This window comes from Triturus cristatus, chromosome 8 (genome assembly GCF_964204655.1).
Source record: "Triturus cristatus chromosome 8, aTriCri1.1, whole genome shotgun sequence".
NCBI classification, from domain to species: Eukaryota; Metazoa; Chordata; class Amphibia; order Caudata; family Salamandridae; genus Triturus; species Triturus cristatus.
In genome coordinates this window covers 520,994,008-521,010,909 of record NC_140591.1, presented here as the reverse complement: position 1 = coordinate 521,010,909, position 16,902 = coordinate 520,994,008, and positions in this window count along the sequence as shown.

Here is a 16,902-nt window from a genome sequence, read left to right as displayed (position 1 = left end):
TTTGCAAAAACTTTGAAAAATGCACTAAAGTGCATTTTTCAAAGTTCCATTTTACACACACACATGCCCTTGGGGCATGTGTGTGTGCAAGATGTACTCATATGCAGATTTCAGGGGTGGAACAGGGTGTCCTTTTGACACCCTGGCACCCTTGAAATTGCATTCTCAATTTGCGATTCTCTAATTGAGAATCGCAAATTGAGAATGTTTTCCCATTCATTCCTATGGGCCTCTAAGCCCATAGGAATGAATGGGGAGGTATTCCTTAATTGCGAGTCGCAATTTGTGAGTCGCAATTAAGGAATGTTTAGAAATCGCTATTTTTTAAGCGATTTCTACATGCATAGCCTTTTGCTATTCCTTATTAGCGAATCCTTATTTTTCGCTAATAAGGAATCGCAAATGGCATTGTTGATGCATGTGCCAGTTACTACTCAATGCTTGCCCCTCTGGCTGCTCTATCAATGACATAGCCACTGCATGCGAAGATGAAAAGTTCTATTCTTCATGAGTGACGATTACAACAACAACCAGTTGTTGTAGTGGAGCTGATCAACATGTGAATGATGCTTACTATTACCAACAGCTAAATACCACTGGTTTTTTTTCCACGTTTGCTATTGACTGTAAAAGCACTTACAAAACAGCTGAAGCTGTCTCTATCCAAATCTAAAAAGGACACAAGAAGAAAAATAAACAAGCATTGGCATAGCCAATAGGTCTCGCTTTTGGGACCTTATAAGTGTTTAATTATGCAGCACAATATCCTTGGTGCAACAACATCAACTGTTGCATAGCTAAACACTTATAAGGTCCTGTTCTGCTTGGGTTTTCGGATCAGATAGAACCCGCTCATCAGAGCCTCTCTAACCCAGCCAGAACGTTACCCTCTCCCTAGGGCCTATTCACAACAAGTAACCACAGATATATACCACCTAAGGACAGGGGATTCCTACTCATATATATATTCAGTGAAAAAACCATAGGTTTCACACATGTTATAGTTAGCTGGACATTTTACTCGTAAAAAACCAATGAAATTGCCCCGTTATAGTTAGTTCAGCTAACTATAACTCACGCGCCCGCAATGCACTGCTGATGACGTCACATATTACATCACTCATGACATGGTCAGTGACATCACTCATGACATCACTGATGACATCTCAAATGACATCACTGATGACCTCACTGATGACATCATCCAGTGAATGTGTGTTTTTCTGAAAATTAAATATGTTTTATATATGTATATCTCAAGGTCGATGGAAGAATAAATGGGTATATAAGTGTCTAAATGGATGATTTGTTTTTAAAAAATTGATTGTGTAACTGACTGATTAAGTGTATCTCTCACTTTGTGTATAAGTGGCTGCATGGGTTGGTGAGTAGCTACATGGGTGTCTATATAGGTTAGTAGTTGTTTTTTTGAGTATCAGTCTGAGTGTCTGTATGGTTCGGTGGGGGGTATTACGTAGTGCATAGGTGCATGAATGAGTGACTCACTGTTTGTATGTGTTGAAGACAGCATGTGTGCAGGACTGTATGGGTGGATGAGTGTGTGTATGGGTGTGTTAGTGAGTGAATGACTGTCCCAATAGTGTCTTCAGGAGTAACTACATATGTTTTAAACTAGTATATGTGACTATTGGTGTATATATGTGAGTATATGTGAGAGGGAGAGATTGAAAGAGTTCCTGTATGAATAAGTATGTGTTTCTATAAGTGATTGTTTAAAAGACTAAGTATGTGTAAGTTTCCGTAGAAGTAAGTGTGGTGGTGTGTGTATAACTGTATATGCAGGTGAATGTATGTTTGATTCTTTATTAGCATGAGTGACTATGTGTGTGAGTAACTCTATGGATGAGTGGCATTATGTAACAGGATGTATAGGTGTATGAGTACATATGATGAGTGAGTACATGTATGAGTGACTGTATAGGACTGTTGGTGAATGAGTGGATGTGTATGTGGATCTTAGAATTACTGAAGAGGTTGTTGTAACTGGTATTGGTATGTCCATTGTTTTGAAAATTTTAGTCTCTATTTTTGAATGTGTGTATCAAAGCTTATATTAAGGTGAGAGGAGGTCTGCCACTCTATCACAAGGATGATGTCATCAGTGATGTCATCAGTGATGTCATTTGAGATGTCATCAGTGATGTCATGAGTGATGTCACTGACCATGTCATGAGTGATGTAATATGTGACGTCATCAGCAGTGCATTGCGGGCGCGTGAGTTATAGTTAACTGAACTAACTATAACGGGGCAATTTCATTGGTTTTTTACGAGTAAAATGTCCAGCTAACTATAACATGTGTGAAACCTATGGTTTTTTCACTGAATTTCTAAGGTTTTTTAAATGCTAATTCCTAACTATAACGTGTGTGAAACCTATGGTTTTTTCAGTGAATTTCTAAGGTTTTTTAAATGCTAATTCCTAACTATAACGTGTGTGAAACCCATGGTTTTTTCAGTGAATTTGCAAGGTTTTTTAAATGCTAATTCCTAACTATAACGTGTGTGTAACCCATGGTTTTTTCAGTGAATTTGCAAGGTTTTTTAAATGCTAATTTTTTTTTTTATTCTTCATTTTTTTCAAACATATTTTTAATTTAATTTTCTTTCATTTTATAAAGACTATGCTTAAATTTTTAAAATCCTTAAATATTTTTTTTTAATATATTTTTTAAAATAAACATGTAAAATTTATTACCAGATTTTTTTTTTTTTTTTTTTTTTTTTTATAGTACGCGTACCGTAAGCTCACGGTAAGCGTACGGTTTACGCAACGTCTGTAATCTATCTACGCTGCTTGCGTATAGTTACGCACTTTGCGTAGCCGCGCGTACTGCGCGCGGGACGCGTGCGCGCTTACGCCACACGCGCACGTTACGCGGAAGTGCCGGGGAGTGACTGTTATGCGCATGCGCGCAAGCGCGTGTCTTTTTTACGCGCACGCGTACTTTTTGCCGTAAGCGTACCGTAAGCGTACCGTAAGCGTACGGTAGGTCATGTGATCTTGAAACACAACTTTTGATTGGTTGAAACTACTTTCAGTTCTAGAACTCTCCTACACCACACCCATTCCCCTCATTTCTGCTTGTGATCCCTTGGGAGAAGGAGCTGGTTTGTCTTTGGGATACGATGGCAGAACAGCAGAGCTCTTCTGAGAGTGAGGCTAGCACCAGCAGCACTGTCTTGAGGCAGAGATCGAGGAAACAAAAGCCTTCTTATGTTTGGGATTATTTTACTTTTCCAGAAGGCCAGCAAAAGGTGAATGCACCCTTAGTTACTTGCAAGCTGTGTAAGCGTGTACTTTCTAGAGGTAATCCTAACAGGAAGTATTCCTTTGGGAATCACACCATGAAGAGACACCTCCAGGATGTACACAGAAGGACACATGGTCATCTTTTTGGAGGTAACTCTTCAGAAAGACGAGCCAGTACATCCACAGCAGCTCAGCCTGGACCATCATCTGCAGGGCTGACTCCTTCTTCTGCAGGTCAGGTGAGCCCTTCATCTGTGGGGGGAGAATCTCCTATTGCTGGCCCTCTGGAAATGAACCTTCGATTTCGGAAGGTTGATATTCATTGCACATTTTGTAAAGGTCTAATTTGTCATAGGGAGACCAGTGTTTCCCTAGTGAACAACAAAATAGATCAGCACATTTGTAGCTTTGAATGATTTTCCCATGCTTCCTTTCCTCTGTCCCTGCATGAACACAACGGTTCTTTTAAGAGCCAACCTTATCTTTCATCTTTTTTTTACATGTTTTTTAAAACCTTTTTTTTTTTTTTTTTACCGTACGCGTACGGTGCGCGTACCTTTTTTTTATTTTTTTTAAAAAACACTAAAAATCAATTATCACATTAGAAGGTCCATGAGAGACTACAATTATTATTATTGACTTACCATACTCACTCAAAAAAATATTTATTCATTTGTTTTTTTTAAAAATAGTTTTAAAAATGGTTGTAGTTTTCGAAAATTTTCTATATCGATCTGAAAAAAAAGAAAAAAGTATTAATATTTTTTTAACAATTTATAATACAGTATACATATTTACATTTTTTTCAAAAAAATATTTTTGCCTTATTTTTGCTGTTTTCAGAATATATTGCATTTCACTATAAATTGTGAAAGCAATTGCATTCATCATTTTACAGCGGGCAAAAAAAAATAACAATCTCAAAGATTGTATTAAAAAAGCCCAGAATCTCTTATCACTTAAACTTATCATTACAGAAATGCATATTATTCTAAAAAAATATCATCTAAAAACAATACTTATTTCTTTAAAATACCGTCTGATATGTTTGTTTCAGAAGTATAATCACAATATTATATCTCAAATAACTCCAAAATACATCTGATTTCATTTCCTTTAGGCCAAATAGTATTTTTTTTTTTTTTTTTGGAATAAATTTCCAAGGGAAATCCATTAAAATTCTAAAGTTTAATCTGTCCAGATCTCACCGATTCTCTGTAACATTTTGGTTCACGAAAATTTTTTGAATAATTTATTTAGTCCACAATAGAATTGCTTACTTTTCCACATGGCCAAATAGTAATTTTTTAAATCATTTTTGAAAAAATTTCCAATGGCAGTCCAATAGCATTCCAAAATTTAAAATGTGCAGAAGTTACCGATTATCTATAAATTATTGGTTTTTCAAAATTGCATTAAAAATTAAAAAAGTCCACATTACAATTGGTTATCTTTCCTTTAGGCCAAATGATAATTTTAAAAATATTTTTTCTACAAAATTGCAATGGTAATCCAGTAAAATGGTAACATTATTTTGTCCAGATCTTGCCAAGTCTCTCTAAAATTTAGGTTTCAGGAAGATTAGATAGGAATTTGCTAAATCAAAAGGCAAACGTTGTTTGAAAATCAATTGGGAATCATTACACAGTGTCCAGCCTTTTTCACATTTTAGATAAACTGTGTAATGTCCAGAAGTAACAGTAGGTCCATCATGGAAAATTATTGCAACAGTTACAAAAGTTTTTCCTGAAATTGATAATTGCTGTCCTGTAAACTTCTTTATTAAAGTATCCAATTTTGAACCATCAGCTCTACATCGTTGCATCATTAAAATTACATACTGTCCGTATTCCCTTAAAATTAATGTTGAAAACATGTCAGAATTACACTCACCACATTTCATGCTATGATTAGCATCTTTAACTAATTTTGCAAAAGTGACTGTTTTACTCTCTGGCAATGTCAAATAAATAAACCTTTCATTATCAACAATAGAGCCACATATATTATAACAATTATCACAACTATGTTCCCATTTATAAGAGAGACCAAAAAAAATGTCAATGGGAACTCCTTCTTCTTCCACTACCTGAAGAAAATACATCAAAAATTCGTGTGCATCTTGCTGTTCATTTTGAGAAAACTGTGTTCGTCCTGAACATACATCTAAAAGTTTTCTAATATCAGTAGCACTTTCTATTTGAGTTTTATCTTTACTCAGCTTTTGAAAAAGGAGACTCAGCTCTGAACAGAATCTTTTTCCCTGATTTACTATTATCTGCTCTTGCAAACTTTCCAGATAAAATGCAACATTCAGCACTACATTAGCGTAGCAGTTGACACCAGAGCTATTTTCAAAATGACATCCTACAACCTGTTCTTCATTGTCCTTTTTCTTTTTGCTTGCAATTACATCACTCCTCTTTTTTTTCCTCTTCTCTATATCTTCATTACAGATATTCTCATTTCTCCTTTTACGAGAAACTACACGTTTCTCCAACACAGGATACTGACCTAAATGAGGAGCATAGCTTCTTCTTAATCTATTATACTCCTTTACACAGTTTGTATCAGCACTAACTTTTGAGTCATCAAAGTCTATCATGAATAAACCTGATAATGTTTTGACTCGTGACAAAGCTACATATGCCATACCTTCTTTGAACACAGTTGAACCAATGTTCACAAATGCACAATCTATAGTCAATCCTTGAGACTTGTGGATAGTTACAGCATATGCTAGAGAAAACGGAAACTGCTTCCTACGTACATATAAGTCTTTCACAAGCATAAAACGAACTGTACAACGACAAATATCTTTAACTTCATCTATCTGATCAAATTTTATCTGTAAACATTCAATTCCTTCTTTTTTCTGATAATTAATAAAACCCACAACTCTTCCCATCGCTCCATTCACTAAGCCTTTCTCAACATCCAAATTTCTCCTTAAAAATACTCTACAGTTCATGCAAACATATAGATTTTTTTCTAATCCTGCTGTTTTGGAGATGTTCTTCTCTAGTGAGTCCAATTTATTTTTCAGTTTGCCTGTTACTGTGACAGTAATTCTTCCATCCTCAATTTTGTCCACTGCTTCCAATTTCCTGATCTCTTCCTTTTCCAATTTCAAAAGCTCCTCATTAAATATTGAGCATTCACGTAGAGTTGGCATTAAGCAGATGACACTTTTGTTTTCTGCAATATTCTTGTATATTTTCTCTGCAACTATTTCTTCCTTTGGAAATAAATTATGTAGCAGCCGACTCTGTAATGCTTTTTTCCCAACTTCTGTGAGTAGTCCAATTCTGATATCTTTCAGAATACTTCCATATTCTTCATCGTTTGCTTGCCTCATATTAGTTGTAAGTTCTTTGTACTCAAAGAAGCACCAAATATTTGTATTTCCAATGCTTCCCAATGACTTCTTCGTGTCTTCATGTGTCACAGTATTAAACACTGGTTGTCCTTTAACTGGAGTAAGTTGCAAAAGATCCCCAAAAACTATGACGTGTTTTCCACCAAATAACACGTCATAGTCTGTCTTCAAAATTTGCTGCATTCTTAAATGCACAAAGGCAAGCATTAAGTTTGATACCATGCTCACCTCATCAATAATGAGAACTTGCATCTTCTTCAATACTCTTGAAACTTCCAAGGATGCTTCTCCAGTTAGCTTGTTGAATTGTATTTTGTTCTCATGCTCCACTGGTAACATTAGCAAACGATGTAAGGTGATTCCTTTTATGTTATATGCTGCTAACCCAGTTGGAGCAGTAACCACACAAGACAAAGTAGAATCCGTTTTTTGCTTTAGGTAGCTTCTGATGACTTTAATTAGGAAACTTTTTCCAGTGCCAGCTTGTCCGCTTACATACATCCTGATTGGATGAAATGATGTGCATGAGCACTCTTTTTTTATATGTAGAAATCCGTGATCAATTTTGTTTTTGATCTCTTCATAAATGTGTTGCTGCTCTTGATTCAGTTGTCTTTCCAAATTTTGTAAGTCTATAAATTCTTCTTGAGCTTGATTCATAGCCGTTTCCACTTCATTCATGGCTATTGATGCTTCATTTTCAACGATTGGTTGTCCTAGGGGATCTTGACTGTATGTTCCTGAACTTTGGCTGTCCTGAGAACTGTCTCTAGCTATTTCTGCTGCAATTGTAGTTTCCTGTTCAATTTCTTCATTTAACATTTGCAGATAAGTTGAGAATGTACTGCATTGTATGCTGTCTTTGCAAGCATTAAAAGAATCTTCATAGCTCTGGAATTCTCCCAGTAGTTCATCCTCTGTACGCCATGGTTTAAACAACTGTAAAAGAGCCAAGTAGTAAAATTCTTTCTTGTCGGTTGTGTCGCAACTCAGCTTCCGGTGATTTATCAAACTTCCTTTGGTTTGCTTCACCAAACATCCTTCTTCACCAACAACTTTATATTTTCCACTGTTGATGTCTTCTGCAGCTTTCCGTGAATAAATGTAGTTCTGCAGCACTTCATAGAGACACATGTTCTCCAGATGATGACTTCTCTTGGGATAATATGTGTCCAACATGTTTGTTTTCAATATATCTGTACTTTCTGGGTCATTCTCGGCCAAATATTCAATTTCTCCAACAGATTTCAGTACCCGATTTCTCATTGCTGCAAGGCCTAAACTTGCCCAAATTATTCTTCTTGACTTCGAGTAGAGGCTTGCAGAAGATAACCTATCTGAACATTCGTAGGATCCAATTTCTCGATGCGATAACATCTTCAAACTGAAACTGTACAGCTTCTTACTGACAGTCTTCTCGTGAGAAATCTCTTCCCACATTTCCTTCAATTCTGTTTTTTCTGATTTCGTAATGTAAGACGTTACATATCGTGCAACAGCAATGGAATTGTCAGCTACATACTGTATATCCATGTTAGCGTTCCACATGGATAAAATGACTGGGTTGTAGTCATTTATATTTTTTGATTCTTCTTTTCTTTTAAGGTTGTAGGTATTCTTAGGTGATTTTCTTGTGATAGTATGTCTCACAGCTGACATAAAACTGTTGACTCTTCCATTTGAAAGAACAGGTCTAGGAAATCCAAATCGACATTTAGTGTAGTATTTTTCTTTGCTCTTGTATTTCCGTCGACAGTATTTTCCACACCGATGACTTTGGAAACGTAGAACTTGCTCCTTTAACTTGTTCTCTTCTTTGCTTTTTGGTATACCACATGTTGCATATTCTTCAATGTAAGATAACACTGCTTCATCAGTATCTGTTCCAAACTTTGGGGCATCCTTGATCCACAGCAGCATATGAATATGAGGAGCACCTCTTGCCTGGTACTCTTTTCTCCAAAAGAAATCCACTACTTCTCCAAGGGGTGGATTTTTTTTATTGCAGATGAAGGACATCATAGCCTCAAATCTATGATTGAAATATCTGCAAACATTAACCGGATCCAATGAGCACAGTTCTCCTGCTGTCTTGTATTCGATGTTTTTAATGTTTGAATTGGCCTCTCGTAGAAAATCCAGTAAATCATCCCAAGCGTACTCGGCACAGCTTAGGGTAAGGAACCATGTTGGTGTTCGTAAATTGCGTAACATGCATTTTAGTTCACCATGGCGTCGGTACCAATATTCATTTGTCCCACGCTGACAAGCCATCAGATTGATCAGTTGTGTTTCCAAATGATCATCTCGGTGCTGCACTTTCTCCATAAAATCCTTAGCAGACACATTTTGTAAATGTACTCCACTTTTTAAAATGTGATTTACTGCATAAGACAGTGCAGACAAGTCGCTTTCAAATAAAAGATGGAACAAATAAGGAATACTTTGTCGAAATCTGGGATCTTCAGCATATAGTCTTGTAGTCCGATACTCTGAAGCTGGAATCTGTTCTGGACGTTCATCGTATCGTCCTCCTTTTCCTTTAGGAAACAGCTGGGGAAAACATCGAGCTTCCAAGCTCTCCTCCCATACATTCACGGGATTTCCTTTTGCTTTCTTCATCTGAAAGAGATCAATATTGTCTCCCATAACTTCTTTCGAATGGAGAGGATGTATGCTAAAATGTTCATAAATTTCTTCTTCCTTTGACTTGTCCACTTTTTCAATTTGTCCAGTTGGTGTTTCTGTGTGTTCTTGAAAATCTTCTTCTTCTTCTTCTTCTTCTATATAAATTGATTCATACCATTTGTTATTTTTTTTCAAATACAAATTTGCTCTTTGTACTTTCCGCACATCTACCAGCTCCTGCCAAATCTTCTTATTCTTTGTAGGTACACCATTAACCAGAATAATTAATGGTTCAGTTTCCAAAGTATCCGCATCAATAGTTTCCATATTTTTTTTCAAATCCAAGGGCAAATACACCACTCTACCTTTTAAACCTCTCAGTAAATCTGAAGGAGGTAATTTACCAGTTTTGGGCTCCATACGTACTATGGTCTGGAACGGATGAACACATTGAATGAGTATAGACTCATATGTATTTAATTCAGAAAGTTCAGCAGGAATAGCATCCAATTCTAAATTATTATGTACAGCTCTGGTCGGCATTCTATTTTCCTCTAACTTGTTGTAACAGTATTTACAAATACGCTGATCTTCACCCAATTCAAAACAATTTTCAAGAAATATATATGTGGCAAAATCCATCCACTTATAATTATCTTCATTTTCACTCTTTCTGTAGAGATCAACATTCCTAGTTTGTTTTCTATAATGAGTTCTGCGGCAACAAATACAAGTAACATTTGGTCTTTCATTAGAGACTATTGCAAATTTTGTTATGTGATCATTAAATGTGTTACTTACAGAGGGTTCTACATTCTCTTCCACTTCTGCCTCATTTACTGTGTTCTTCTCTGCACTGTTTTGTTCAGGACCAAAGTAACAAAACTGAATTTCATCAACAACCTTCTCTACATCTGATACCGTTCCTCGGAACAGAGCCCTATTCAATTCATTTAACTTTATTGCTGGACTTTTGGCAAAATACAACCGTCTCACAAACTTTCTCATTTCAGTATGATGAACAGCCAGCATCCTAAAATGATGGAAAACACTATTGCACACTTTTCTAGATAGACAAGCAAGAGAATGACCCTGCAAACCAGTATTCTCTCTCACTCTGCATGGATCCAGACTTTGAAGCACCTTAATCTTTTGTTTTACACTTTTTTTACTATATTCTCTTAGAAACTCTCGAAATCTGTCAATAGATTCCTGACGCACAGTGCAAATACTACTACAATTCCAAGTGTACACTGGGGCTTTAGGACGTCTCCCCATTGCCTCATCTGCCATCACTTGTACCTCATCTCTTGGAACCATTATCTCCTTCTCCATTATGCAACCATTTTTTACTTCGTATGAACGACCTCTGGTGTCAACTGCATGCAGCAAACTATTACTTTGAAAATAGCTCTCTTCATTAAAAAAAGGTTCACTACTTGAACTATGCATCCACTTTCCTAAAAACACTTTACAAAAGTTTGTTCTGTTCACTACTCTTTTGCTTTTGCTTTGTGATTTCAGTACATTAACCATTTTATCTAATGTACGCATCCTATTCAAAATTAATATGAATAGTTTCCTTTTTAATTCTAATGCTTTTGCTGCAATGGCTTCAATTTCTTTTTTTCTCTTGTAATATTTTGCCTTTTGCTTATATTTCTTTACATCCTTTATCAAATTGGACATAACTCTTCTCTGAAACATTTTTCTACGTATCTCTTTAAACGCTGTTTTTCTGTTTATGTTAAACTTTTCAATTGCAGAAGGTATATTTGCATTAACTAAATTCTCAATTTTTTGCTGTTCTCTATGTTTTGTTACATTTTTCCGAGGACAGACATTTTGTACATTTTTCTTTGTTTTGAATATTTTGTTAAGAAATTGTTTTTTCTGCTTACCAGAAGATTTTTTCTTTTTCCCAACATGAGCATCTTCTACTAACTTTGGTCCTCCAGTTGTCTTCAAATATAGTTTTTTTTTTAGCGTTTTTTGAGCTCGAGATTTTGTAGGCATCTTAAATTTTGTTCACTGTTCTTCAGCAATACCTGAAAAAAACTAAAAAAAAAATCCTTTATTGTATTTAAATATATTACTACATTTGTTTTCACAATAGTCATAAAACAAAATTTCTTTGCCAATTTGAATGCACACAAACTGCTCTTTTTTTTGGGCAAGTGAAAATCTCTTTTACAAACTGTCACATTATGAAACCACTTTTCAGATTTTTTAAAAAGCCCATGTCCACAGTGCTACACTCCAGCAAGGGCAACCAGCCTTAGTGATGCTGAATGTATTTGCATTACAGACTTAAACCTGAAAACCCCACTCGCTTGTAAATACTGTGCATGACTATACACGGCAAGCACATGGGTGTGTGCTAAGCCTCTGCTTCTTCCCCCAAAAATTCGCTCCCCCTTTCCATCTAATGCAACTGTGAAATCACCAGAGCAAGACGCAATAAATCTCTGCCTATAATTCCTCTATGCACACAGAGTCATGTTTTCACATTAGTCCTAAAACGAAATTTCTTTGCCAATTTGAAAGCACACTTACTGCTCTTTTTTTTTAGGGCCAAGTGAAAATCTCTTTTTACAATTTGAAATCACTTTTACAGACTGACACATTATGAAACCACTATTTTTGATTTATTTAATTGCACGTGTACAAACTGGTTTTTTTTCAGACCACCAACATGTGCATTCTCTGTGACTGCCTACACTCCACCAAGGACAACCAGCCTTAGTGATGCTGAATGTATTTGCATTACAGACTTAAACCTGAAAACCTCACTGGCTTCTAAATACTGTGCATGACTATACATGGCAAGCACATGGGTGTGTGCTAAGCCTCTGCTTCTTCCCCAAAAAATTCGCTCCCCCTTTCCATCTAATGCAACTGTGAAATCACCAGAGCAAGACGCAATAAATCTCTGCCTATAATTCCTCTATGCACACAGAGTCATGTTTTCACATTAGTCCCAAAACGAAATTTCTTTGCCATTTTGAAAGCACACTTACTGCTCTTTTTTTTTCGGGCCGAGTGAAAATCACTTTTACAGACTGACACATTATGAAACCTTTTTTAAAAATTTATTTAATTGCACATGTCCAAGCTGTTTTTTTTTCAGACCACCACCATGTGTATTCTCTGTGTCTGCCTACACTCCAGCAAGGGCAACCAGCCTTAGTGATGCTGAATGTATTTGCATTACAGACTTAAACCTGAAAACCCCACTGGCTTCTAAATACTGTGCATGACTATACACAGCAAGCACATGGGTGTGTGCTAAGCCTCTGCTTCTTCCCCCAAAAATTCGCTCCCCCTTTCCATCTAATGCAACTGTGAAATCACCAGAGCAAGACGCAATAAATCTCTGCCTATAATTCCTCTATGCACACAGAGTCATGTTTTCACATTAGTCCTAAAACGAAATTTCTTTGCCAATTTGAAAGCACACTTACTGCTCTTTTTTTTTCGGGCCAAGTGAAAATCTCTTTTTACAATTTGAAATCACTTTTACAGACTGACACATTATGAAACCAGTTTTTTTTCTTTTATTTAAATGCACATGTCCAAGCTGTTTTTTCAGACCACCACCATGTGCATTCTCTGTGACTGCCTACACTCCACCAAGGGCAACCAGCCTTAGTGATGCTGAATGTATTTGCATTACAGACTTAAACCTGAAAACCCCACTGGCTTCTAAATACTGTGCATGACTATACATGGCAAGCACATGGGTGTGTGCTAAGCCTCTGCTTCTTCCCCCAAAAATTCGCTCCCCCTTTCCATCTAATGCAACTGTGAAATCACCAGAGCAAGACGCAATAAATCTCTGCCTATAATTCCTCTATGCACACAGAGTCATGTTTTCACATTAGTCCTAAAACGAAATTTCTTTGCCAATTTGAAAGCACACTTACTGCTCTTTTTTTTTAGGGCCAAGTGAAAATCTCTTTTTACAATTTGAAATCACTTTTACAGACTGACACATTATGAAACCACTATTTTTGATTTATTTAATTGCACGTGTACAAACTGTTTTTTTTTCAGACCACCACCATGTGCATTCTCTGTGACTGCCTACACTCCACCAAGGGCAACCAGCCTTAGTGATGCTGAATGTATTTGCATTACAGACTTAAACCTGAAAACCCCACTGGCTTCTAAATACTGTGCATGACTATACATGGCAAGCACATGGGTGTGTGCTAAGCCTCTGCTTCTTCCCCAAAAAATTCGCTCCCCCTTTCCATCTAATGCAACTGTGAAATCACCAGAGCAAGACGCAATAAATCTCTGCCTATAATTCCTCTATGCACACAGAGTCATGTTTTCACATTAGTCCTAAAACGAAATTTCTTTGCCAATTTGAAAGCACACTTACTGCTCTTTTTTTTTAGGGCCAAGTGAAAATCTCTTTTTACAATTTGAAATCACTTTTACAGACTGACACATTATGAAACCACTATTTTTGATTTATTTAATTGCACGTGTCCAAGCTGTTTTTTTTTCAGACCAACACCATGTGTATTCTCTGTGTCTGCCTACACTCCAGCAAGGGCAACCAGCCTTAGTGATGCTGAATGTATTTGCATTACAGACTTAAACCTGAAAACCCCAGTGGCTTCTAAATACTGTGCATGACTATACATGGCAAGCACATGGGTGTGTGCTAAGCCTCTGCTTCTTCCCCAAAAAATTCGCTCCCCCTTTCCATCTAATGCAACTGTGAAATCACCAGAGCAAGACGCAATAAATCTCTGCCTATAATTCCTCTATGCACACAGAGTCATGTTTTCACATTAGTCCTAAAACGAAATTTCTTTGCCAATTTGAAAGCACACTTACTGCTCTTTTTTTTTAGGGCCAAGTGAAAATCACTTTTTACAATTTGAAATCACTTTTACAGACAGACACATTATGAAACCACTATTTTTGATTTATTTAATTGCACGTGTCCAAGCTGTTTTTTTTTCAGACCAACACCATGTGTATTCTCTGTGTCTGCCTACACTCCAGCAAGGGCAACCAGTCTTAGTGATGCTGAATGTATTTGCATTACAGACTTAAACCTGAAAACCCCAGTGGCTTCTAAATACTGTGCATGACTATACATGGCAAGCACATGGGTGTGTGCTAAGCCTCTGCTTCTTCCCCAAAAAATTCGCTCCCCCTTTCCATCTAATGCAACTGTGAAATCACCAGAGCAAGACGCAATAAATCTCTGCCTATAATTCCTCTATGCACACAGAGTCATGTTTTCACATTAGTCCCAAAACGAAATTTCTTTGCCATTTTGAAAGCACACTTACTGCTCTTTTTTTTTCGGGCCGAGTGAAAATCACTTTTACAGACTGACACATTATGAAACCTTTTTTAAAAATTTATTTAATTGCACATGTCCAAGCTGTTTTTTTTTCAGACCACCACCATGTGTATTCTCTGTGTCTGCCTACACTCCAGCAAGGGCAACCAGCCTTAGTGATGCTGAATGTATTTGCATTACAGACTTAAACCTGAAAACCCCACTGGCTTCTAAATACTGTGCATGACTATACATGGCAAGCACATGGGTGTGTGCTAAGCCTCTGCTTCTTCCCCCAAAAATTCGCTCCCCCTTTCCATCTAATGCAACTGTGAAATCACCAGAGCAAGACGCAATAAATCTCTGCCTATAATTCTTCTATGCACACAGAGTCATGTTTTCACATTAGTCCCAAAACGAAATTTCTTTGCCAATTTGAAAGCACACTTACTGCTCTTTTTTTTTCGGGGCAAGTGTAAATCACTTTTACACACTGTCACATTATGAAACCACCATGTGTAACTACAACAAAAACAATTCCCATTTCTATTATTCATTTCTTAAGTTACCACATACATCCCCTCTCAAACTCTAAACTCACCTTTAAAATTAGTTAGTTGTGAAAGAAATGTGACACTCAAACAGCAGATTATCAGAGCCAGGATCTCTGTTGTGTTCACCTCTCTCCTCTCAGCAGAACCAGATAATGGCAAACTTTCCCTCTATTTTTCCACACATATACATGTAAGTTTCAAATCTCAGTGCTTCCCCCTTTTTTTCAAATGTAATCACACATTTCTATTGGTTGAAAACCAACCCTTTTCCAAAAGTACCCTGCCCCCAACTTGACTTCTGCCTAGTACCCTTCCCCCAACTTGACTTCTGCCTGCTACCATAGCAACAGCTCATGGAACACTGCTGTGTGCAGTTAGGTCAGAAGTTCGACACACAATGTTTCAATTCCACAGAGCAAGAGTGCTTGACTTTTCAAACCTTACAGCAAATCCATAGTACTGTTCTTTGGTTACACATTTTTTTGTACCAATACAAAACATGCTTCTATTAATTTTCACATACAGCCTAGTTTTTATTCTAGAATGGTATGAAACAGCCAATCAGTTCTTTTTGTTTTAAAAAAATATGTATGCCTCCATTTCCAAACTGTCTTTCTTTTCATATTGCCATTCTACTGAAAGACACCTCCTGAGTGCATCCAGTTCTCCTTTGAAGATGTTCACAGTGTGGATTGTAGGGCACAGCTATGTCTTCTGGAGTGAAAAGTTTGCAGAGAAAACAGATATGGTGAGAGACCTTGCTTTGCCAAATGTAGACATTAAATGGATTGGTCAGAGAGGGTTAAAGTGGCACCAATTGATGCCATTGGTGAAATCCTTCATTCAAATCCAACACCCTGACCTCATAATAGTGCACTGTGGTGGCAATGACCTAGGCACTTTGACTGGGGTAGGTCTGGAAATGCTTATGAAGGACACCTTTGCACAACTGTTTACACTTTTCCCTAAAACTGCCTTTGTGTTTTCCAACATATGCCAAAGGCAAAAATGGAACTGGTCCAATCATTTCTGTCCACAGATTGACAAAGCAAGAAAGCACGTCAACAAATCTGTTTCTGCTTTCCTCCGTGACTATGGTATGGGTGCCATTTACCACAACAACTTGCGTTATGACATGCAAGACATTTATAGAGGAGATGGTGTGCACTTCAATGATGAAGGGAACAGAGTCTTCCTCTTGAACCTTAGACTCTGCATCGGTACTTACTTGTAGGTACCACTAAAAAAATGACTTCATAAACACAACAGCTCTTTTTAGAGCTCCCTAATTTCTAAACTCTTAAATCTGCTTTTCATTTATCTATTTTTATTTTTTTACCGTACGCTTACCGTAAGCTTACCGTACGCGTACCCCGTGATTTTTTTTAAAATCAATAAATGTTTTTTTTGTACTTTTCTGTCCTTCTTTGACCCCCTTACAAATGTTAGGGGGTCTGTAACTCTCCTCATTGCCCCCTTTCCTTGTTTTCACTCTTTTTTTTCAGAGTGAAATACACAAAATGGCGGCCGCCGCTTCCTGGTTTCGGCCGATTCGAATGTTTACTAAGATCTAACAGCCAATCAGAATCGCGCTCGCGCACGCCGCCGTACGCTTACCGTAAGCGTACGGTAAGCGTACCGTAAGCGGGCTCAGATATATATATTGATTTAAAGGCTATTTTCTCAGAATCTACTGAACAGATTTACACCAAACCTACAAAAGGCACTTCCTTGACCTAGGGACTACCTCTCTGCCA